Here is a 10,266-nt window from a genome sequence, read left to right as displayed (position 1 = left end):
ATTCCAATTTCTGTCCATAAAAATAATTTATTTTTTCTTTTCCAAGAGCACTCAGATAAATGGTATCCACAATGGGTCCGGTGGGAGGCTACCTTTTCAGTGTGGAGCACTTCAGCATTGGCTTCTTCACACTAAGTGCGCACACACATATATATATATAAACATATATATATAAATGTGTTTTCTGTCATCAACTTGTGTATTGATTTATGTGTATAGATATGCATAATTAAATTAATTAACCCCTTCTTTCTTCCACTTGGATCCTTTGCTTTTTCACATATTCTCATATTCACACATCTTCTCTGTGATTAACAGTTACAGTCTTACTTACCCCTGCACTGCACTGCATGGATTCCCTTGGTTATTTTTCATGGTATATCTGCTCTTAGCATGAACCACACAAGCAATGAATTTGAACCTTCTTGAACCATATATAATGTGGAATATTAATGAATTTCCATTTGGAATGTCCTCCTTTTACATCAAGGGTCTAAAGGATTATATTTATTATTATGATAAGATTCATCAGATAAGTGTCTGGTGTTATGTTAGTACCTTTGTCTGCAAGGTGAAACAGGATTGCGTTTTATTAATCATATATTCTATTATCTTGTTTCATAACGGATAATAAATTGGTTCACTACTGTTTCATTTGACTATGCTTATTCCATAACTCTGATCGAGACTTCTGCTGGGGACTCATATCCATGGAACACTCTGGTGTACATATTTCCCACAGATTTTTATGGGGAACAGATATCAAGTTTCACCAAACCATCATAACACATTTGGCCACACGATTCTCTGTTCTAACTTGTAAACAAAATGCATAATGCACAGTGAATTAACTGTGCAGCATGCCTCACATTTCAATGTCGGAGAAGATTCCATGATAGACAGGGAAAGAGTTGAAATTGTTTGCATGATGTTAATGTTTGTGTTGTGTTATTTTTCATCAGCGATGAGAGAAATGCATGCATTAAACAATCATCATTCTCACTAACTCAATGCTCCATAATGTGTCATGAATTCCCTGCACATAGAAATTATCTATTGTTGTTAACAAACATTAAATGACATTAATGAGTGTTTTCACAAGAGTATTAAAATTTGATCATATCACACTAATCATATAAAACTGTAATTGCATGTATTAAAAAATGTTGTTGCATCATAACTTTAAATTTTTTAATATTGTATCGTACTAAATATCCAGACGATACCATTCCTATTTTGAATGCAACCATATCTTCTTAGAAAAAGGAGGAAAATTAAGCATCATATCCTTGAAAAATCCTTCTCACTCCCCTAAAATAAAAAAGCCAAGTGAGCAGTGTAAAAAAGATGAAAGATTTAGATACGTCAATCTTGTACCCTTCATCACTGTCTTTAGGATGCCATTGTTTCAAACAACCTTCTTCATATTGAGATGTAATCATCTCTTAAATTCAGATTTATATGTATTATTAAGTTCACCATCAATGACTTAATTTACGTCGCATGTATTTTACTTTTTTGAAAATATAAGATGTTAAGTTTAAATAAAATGAGAAATATATAAAATTAGATCCTTTCTCAACTTACAATAATGTATAAATAGAAGTTAATACATAGATAGAGATTATTTATGTCGGATCAAGCTAATGAGTATTGTGGTGATTCACATTTAAAGATAATAATACGTCAATTTAACATTACGATATGATATTTATTATAGTATCCAAACCTTCTTAAAATATGAATATATTTCTAAAATAGAGACAATAAAGATAGACTAAATTCATCTAAGTAATGGTTTGAGGTATATAAAAGTGATTTATCATCGGGTAAAATGTTTTCCAATTTTCATACCTATACTAAACAATTGGTTTATATGTTTACTTGAGTATCAAAATATCTAAAAATATCATTTCTGGTCAAACCAAAAATTACATAAAAACATCGTAGATATATAAGTAAAAATACAGGACAATTCGATTCCACACAAAAACATACTAAAAATATACTAAAAGTGTAATTTTTACCATACATGATTGAGCAATTCAAACAAAGTTGTTGTTTGCTTCACACATTAACAAGAATATAATTTTTTTTAAATGATTTATTTTCAATCGTTAAACAAGGATATATCAATTTGTGTGTATGTTTATATTTAAAAAAATTTACCTTCTTAAGTTTAATTTACAAACAATATAAAGCAGATAACCTAAGTGAAATGAGTAAACATGAATAATATAAATCAAAGAGATATTTTCATTTTATTTGTATAATATATATATATATATATATATATATATATATATATATGGATTTTTAGAAAAATATTTATTCCAGAGATATTAGATGAATGAAACATGATCTAACTTCTAATTACTTTATTTTCAAAACTAAAATCTCTAAGATAATTTAGACTCATAATAAACTCCTTACCATATTTATATATTATTTTTAATTACCTTGTTAAAAAAATTATTTTATTATTCAGTTAAAAAACTGAAAAGTATAATATGTTAGTTCATGTTTCTCTTTTCCTCGTCCAAGGGGACTGTTTCAATTAGGTTATTGGGCCCTTTCCAAGAAAAGCAAGTAGTTTTTTGCCATCATAAAAAATATTGAAAAATTCGATAAAATTATTAAAAAGAAAAAAAACTCAGACACGTAGTTGATTTGAGTGAGAAAGACAAATTATCATAACATTTGCTTACTATGTTAATGAGAGAGACTTTTACATATTCATCATGCGTAAAATCTTAGTTTTTAACCATTTATTTATAAGGTTTAATGTCTTAATAGGTCCTATTTGAGATCGGTCCTTATTTTCGTCAAGAATCTCAAATAGGTCCCTTTCTTTTTTGGGGTCTCAATCAAGTCTTTATTTTCTTAAATTTAAATCAAATAGGACCTTTCTGTCAAATTGAGATGACGCCGTTAAGAAGGGTATGTTGACCGTGTAGTTTTTTATTACGTGACGTTGAAAATGTGACTGAATTGTATTTTTTTAATTTTTAAATTAAAAAATGAAGTATATTTTGTATATTTCATTTTTTAATTCAAGAATAAAAAAAATACAATTCAGTCATGTTTTTAATGCCACATAATAAAAAAACTACACTGTCAGCATACCCTTCCCAATAACATCATCTCAATTTGACGGAAAGGTCTTATTTGATTCAATTTTACAAAAATAAAGACTCAATTGAGACGCCCCGAAAAAGAAAGGGACCTATTTGAGATTCTGTACGAAAATAGGGACCTATTAAGACATTAAACCTATTTATAATTATATATCCGTGTATTATTTATATAAAATCTTGTAACATTTAAGAAAATTATTTTTTAATAATTATGTATTTGTATTATTTGTGAAAAATGTGTTTATATGTTTACACTTTATTTATATATTATAATTTGGTTTTATTTTTAATTGATGTAAGACTTTCTTTAAAAAAAATGTTAACCAATGATGATGATTATTATGAAAATGTTGTGGCTGTGATGGTATTTTGAGACTATAGACCATAATTTTCCACTTTTATATAGTGGTTTTGGCGTGTCACTGTGCTGCATTATTTTCCATCTAAGGACACACGTATCTTTCAGCAACAAGGGCTTCCTCCTTTTCATCTATTTTTTATTAAAGAAACAAAACCTTTTGCAAACTAACTATATTAAAAATAAAAGAATTGGTATTTTATTTTTCTACTTTATCAATAAAAATAAATAAATAATTATTGTGTGATTGAAGCTGGGGAACGAAACGACGAGTAGGGGTCGGGTAATGTGTGCATTTGAGGAGGAGAAGGTGTCGTTTAGGAAGTTAGAAAAATGGAGTTAGGAAGCTGACACGTGGCACCCACTCCCATTTTGTAGTGGAGCAAAGCTTCTTGTCGTTTCCTCGTCTAATGCTGATTAGGTCTGGACACTCTCACGCGCATCTCCCCACAAATCATTTGCTGGCGCGTGGGATCCACTCCTGCTCCTCCACTCATTTTCATTATTATCTTTTTTTTTTCGTCTTTCGATCTCACTCACCCCGATCAAATGTCCTTTTAATCTTTGTTATTAGTTAATTAAGCCGTTTTAGTGATAATATTGTTAAGTAGATTGAAGATGTAATCAACGTGATACTCGAATTATTTATACCAGATTAAGATTAGGGTTTAGAAGTGGATTCTTACAAACAAAATCTATTGACTGCATAAAAAAAATATCTAAAGTTGAATATATTTTTAAATCTTTAACTTCGACGAAAATTAAAATTAATTAATTTTTTAAATTTTAATCTAATTTAATCATTTAATTTTAAAAGTTCATAGATTTAAGTTTTTTTATTAAATTTTGTTAAATTTATTTAACGTTTAAAACATAAAAATATAAAATTTAATTAAAAGAATTAAGTCTATCCAATTTTTAAATTAAAAAAAAAACTAAATTAAATTAAAATTTTAAAAATAAATTAATTCTAATTTTTATTAAATTTTTTTGACTAAATAATATTTAATCATAATTCAAAAATCTATAACCAAGTAAAAAAGTAATTGATAAATGAAATGGTCTTATTTAATATTCACATACCATTTCTTAGAAAAATAATATTATTTGTGTTTTCATTTAACATTTTAATACAATTCTATCATATTAATTTAATTTAGTTTAGAATGTTTTTGTGAATTTTGGAAATCATTTTATGACACCATTTTGATACTGCACACATGACAAAATGTAATTGGACGATTTTAAATTAAAAAAGTTGAGACAAGGTATATTTGGAAGAGAAAAACCAAAGTTTGTTTTTTTAATTTGAAATCGTCCAACCACATTTTGACACGTGTGTAGTATCAAAATGGTGTTAAAAATGGTGTTAAAATATCATTTTCCTAAAAATAAATAGTAAGTAAAAACTAGTTTAAAATATAATTTAATTTTTTTTAAAGTATAAAATCAATAATTAGGCATTTAAAGCGATGCGAAAGAAGTGGTGACATAACAAACCTATAAAACATTAAAAGATCCCGATTTGTTTGATAAGTATCTATCTCTTATGAAAGTTGTTCCTCACTATTAAGATATTTGTTTGACTTAAAATAAACTAACATTTTTGCATATATTCACCCATTTAAGGATATACTTTTTAAAACTGATGCAAAAGTTAGCGTAATTTAAATCTCCTTCCATCAGAGAAAAACGTCATTACTTCATTAACAAAGTATGCTTTCTTATTTTTAACAATAAAAAAAAAAACATCTTGATCACATACCTAAAAATAACTTTATTAATCACTGTAACTTTGTTCTACAAATAGTATAAAACACTTCAAAAATCAAACGTAAATTCAGACGAAAAATGAAAGAAATGGATATCACTTGCTAAGTCATGTCTTTTTCTTTTAGCATTGCAAATAAAATGGTTGTCATTTTCTTTGTGGTTAAGTTTAAGAGCTTTTCATATCTTTAATTACAATAATTGCTGCTTTTAGTGCTGACCCCTTTCAACCCATAGGACATATATACAAAAAACTTTTTCAAAAATCTACGTACGATATCACATAAAAAAAGAAATAAAATGAACGTATGATTTTGATTGGGTTCCAAAAATGGTGATAATTCTGATATCTTATATCAGCTTTTAATTAAAATTGCAAAGACAACATTGATATTATCAAAATCGAAAAACAAGTGGATGATGTTTCGTTATTTTTAATGCCCCACGCATCTTTGTTATGTACTCATCTCTTTGATGAAGTGGTTTGTATTCACTTGTTTGAATATTTTGTACAATATCCTTTGCCATACTACATCAGTGTCTGATGTGACATAACAATTGATCCAAAATCCAACTTGTGAAGTAATTTTAAAGCTCATATACCAGTATCTTAAACACTGGCAAACTATTGTAAATGTATTTATGAAAATTTTATTTTATAAATTAATTTTATAAAGTTGAGTTAAATTTAATATTTGTTTTTAAATATGGTATTGTTAGAAGTTTTAAATCGATTAGAGATAAGGTCAATCTATAGTATATAGGTGAATGTAAAATTCATCTTATAAACCGATTTTATAAAATTGAGTTAGGTTTAAAATTCATTTATAACCTATCGTTAAAACCTCATAGTAACATTTGCTATTTATTGAATATATTGTTGAATCATTCGTAAATATCTAATCTTACATAACATGTATATTAATATAAGATGGTAAAATGAAAATATTGCATAATCAATATATATATATAATTACAAATTTTATAAAATTGAATTAAAAGTTTTAATATTATATATCTGTTTGAAAATATAATATCATGATTTTTGTGGTGCGAAATCTTCGATACTTTATTATAAATTTAACATAAGTTTTAATATTAATTTTAATATTATATACTTTATTTAAAACTGACTTACAATATTATAAATCAGTCTTACAAGATTGAATTAAGTTTAAAGTTCATTTTTAACTTATCATTAAAATCTATCATAATGATATTTATTATTTATTAAATATATTGTTGAATTATTCGTAAATATCTAATCTTATATAATATATATATTAATATAAGATGGTAAAAATATTGTATAATCCATATATATATATAATTACAAATTTTATAAAATTGAATTAAATTTAAAATTTTAAGTTTTAATATTAATTTTAATATTATATATAGTTTGTTTGAAAATATAATATCATGATCTTTGTGGTGAGAAATCACAACTAAATGTGATTTCATTCATAATGTTTGTCAATCAAATCAATAAATCAGAAGAAAAGAGAAAGAGAGATGCTAAAGTTGCTGGTGCACGAGTGACTAATCGTTGCTTAGCCTTTAGTTGAAATTCCTTTAGAATACAATATATGGAGTAAGATTTGAATATATCTTTGTATTATTTTTTTAAAAGAATGTTTTAATTTTGACTCACGTCTTTCTTTCATGAGTCGATGAAGAAAGCAAAGGTGTACATTCGATTTTACGATTACATATTATCACTTTATAAAGTTTGAACAGGTTATATTTTAATTTTTTTAAGTTTTAATATTTTTCTACTCATAAAACTTTATAGTGTTAACATTTTTTAGTTGAAATTTCTAGGAGTTGATTCAGTTATTATCTTATTTATTTCATAACTTAAAAAAATACTCATACCAATTTGAATTTCATAGTTAAATTTAATTATTTAAATTAAACTTTTAAATATTTTTTTTTATGATTGTGAAAAGTTTCTATCATTTAGTTTTTTGTTTTTGGTTATGGGAATTAAATGATGATTACATTGCATTATGGTCATTAACGTATATATTTATTAAATGAAAATGAAATTTTCAAAAGCTTTTGTTTTTGTAAAATCCTTTAAAAAAATGAAATTTATCAAATAAGTTTTGTTATCTTGGTCTCTTAATCAAATATGTTTATAAAAAATATTATTTTATTCATTATTACGATGCATTCTAACTTTTATTTATAAATCATATACTTATGATCTCGAGAACCTTATTATATATAAACAATATCTTATCATACATAAGAAAAATGCACGTAACTTCATGAGAAATAAAAAAGAAAAGAAAGGGAAGAGTAAAATAAGGTATCTCCAACACATGAACCGAAAGTGTTTATATTTTCATATCATTCTCATGGTGTTAATGTTACTTTATTAAAAAAATTTCTTACAAGACCCACAACATATAAGATGCTCTAACAAGGGGTCAACTTTGATGCAAAAAATAATAGTATAAAAATATAAAAGAATAATTTTGTTTGGAAGGGCATAATTTTTAACCTTTATGATGATGCTTCCTAATGATATAAAGTCATTTCAATAGAAAAAAAAAAAAAAAAAAAGGTGTTATCATAGTCCTATTTTCTTTAGTTTACACGTTCTTTCGATTCTTTCTATCTTTGCTTATTCTACAAATAGAGATTATGCATGGGATAAATTCCTTGTATTAGTGATATACTTTACAACTCATTAGAAAAGAAAAGAAAAATTGACATAGTTACAAAGTAATCGATCCCAGTATCTTCTCAATCAAAATCATGCTCATATGATTATATTACTTTGAAACTTTTTAGCAGATGATAAATTAGTTTAATGGGAAGGGAATAATTTTCTGGTGGAAGGGATTATTCAATAGGTATCTTAGATTTAAAAAAAACACCTTAACCAAACTCAATTGATATTGAATTACACAAAAAAAAAAAAAAAACAGAATGGTTTAAAAACTGCACTGATATGTTTTGTTTATTTAATTTTTAAAAATTATTACCACTTCATAAGACTTTCACTCAATTATGATATTATAAAATATACTTAAAAAACGTATGTATCTTAAACAACTCATATATATATATATATATATATATATATATATATATATATATATATATATATATATATATATATATATATATATATATATATATACTTCAAACAAAATATATTATTTTAATTCAATAATTCCAAACTTTAATATAATTTGATACTTAAACTTTAATATATTTTGATTCTCAAATTTTAAAATGAATAAATATAGTTCTTATAATCTAACTGCATAACATTTTTTTACGTGTCCATCATTTTGATAATTTTTCAGTTCAAATTTCAATCATAAACATTGTTTAATAATCTAAAAAGAGTTAACATTGTTAGATTAAAAAAAATTATATCTATTCATCTTTAAAGTTTGAAAGTAAAATGTATTAACTTTTGAAATGTAAAGAAATTTTAATTTCACTTAAAAATTTAAGAACTAAAACATATTTAATTATTTAATTTAATTCAGTGAGATCACGTTATAATATTGTATTGAAGGTTTTTTATTAATTAAAAATAATTAAATTATCACATATAAGTTAATATAAATTTTATTTTATAATATTAAAATTGATTTAAGTTTATTTGTGACATGAAAATCATTTAAAATTTATCTTTTAAGATACTTTATTATTATTTGTTAGACTTTTCATTTAAACCATTTTACATCAATAATTTCAGTTGTACATATTGGTCAAATCTGTCCACTCCTGAGACAATTGGAGTTGCCATTAATATGCTTTATTCATGTTAAAATTCCACATAGTTTAGCTGTAAATTTATTAAATTCGTGTATCTCATAATTGAAAGCAATACACAACATAACAATGATGATGAGTAGCTCTCACGTTGGGGAAAAACATGACCAAGTTGCATGTTTCCTTTTCGAACACGGTTAGATTCGAGACGCATGTCCCATTGTCAATGTTTCTGTAAAAGTTAACGCATGAAGAACAGGTAAAATGGTAACAAAAATCTTTTTATGGGTGTTGTGGAGATCCGAGTCACAACATACATATTTTCTCTTAAACTTTGACTAAACATGTTTGTATTCATATATGTATAACATAAAATACTTAAAAATTTGAGAAATATTGAATAGAAGAAAACTACTAAAGTACGGTAGAAGAATGATTAAGTAAGATTAAGAGTGAGTGAGTGTTGAAATAAGTAGGTTTATTATATATTGGCACTTTCTTTAATAATGGAGATGACGGGTTGAAACTGATTGCGGCACTTGCACTGCACTTTCTATTCTCTTTGTAACTGACATTAATTATATTATCTTTGGTCGCAACTGCATTCCTATGTTGTCAAAAAGAAGATGGGAATTATTATTAAACAATGACAACTTTGTGAGCACTTTGGAGGATCACTAATTGACTGGTTTAGTGTAATTAATGATTTTATTAGCAACATTGCATGTCATCAGAAGTAGAGTTAGAAAAAATGAAAAGTTAATTAGCTGTTGCAAAAAGATGCATTTTGGTTGTTATATATGATGGGTTGTACTTGAACTGGTTTGAAGCTGAGAGTTTCAATGATTAGTGGCTCTAGCTAGGCCTATTGTTGGTTTTGAGGTAAAGTAATTAGTGATGGTTAATTAAGGTTAATTTGAGAGTAGAGAGGTTAATTAAAGAGAGAAGCATTGGTCCATAATGGCACTGAGAAACGGAGACCCACATGCATGAATGAAAGTGGGGATGATGTGGAATAAGGTAATGACAGAAAGGGTAACCGGCAAATCTCAGGTGCCACTGCAAGATTTTGAGACAGCAAAACCCACATAAAACACGCGCGTGTCTCCCTTGTTCCTTCCATTATTATTATTATTTATCATTTCTCTTTTTCCCCATAATTGATGAAATGATGCATAATATATTGAGGGATCTAGAGATATAGACGGGCCATGATGATGGATATATATATATATATATATATATATATATATATAT

The sequence above is a fragment of the Vigna radiata genome, chromosome 11 (genome assembly GCF_000741045.1).
Source record: "Vigna radiata var. radiata cultivar VC1973A chromosome 11, Vradiata_ver6, whole genome shotgun sequence".
NCBI classification, from domain to species: domain Eukaryota; kingdom Viridiplantae; phylum Streptophyta; class Magnoliopsida; order Fabales; family Fabaceae; genus Vigna; species Vigna radiata.
Note: the sequence above shows the minus strand (reverse complement) of the source record.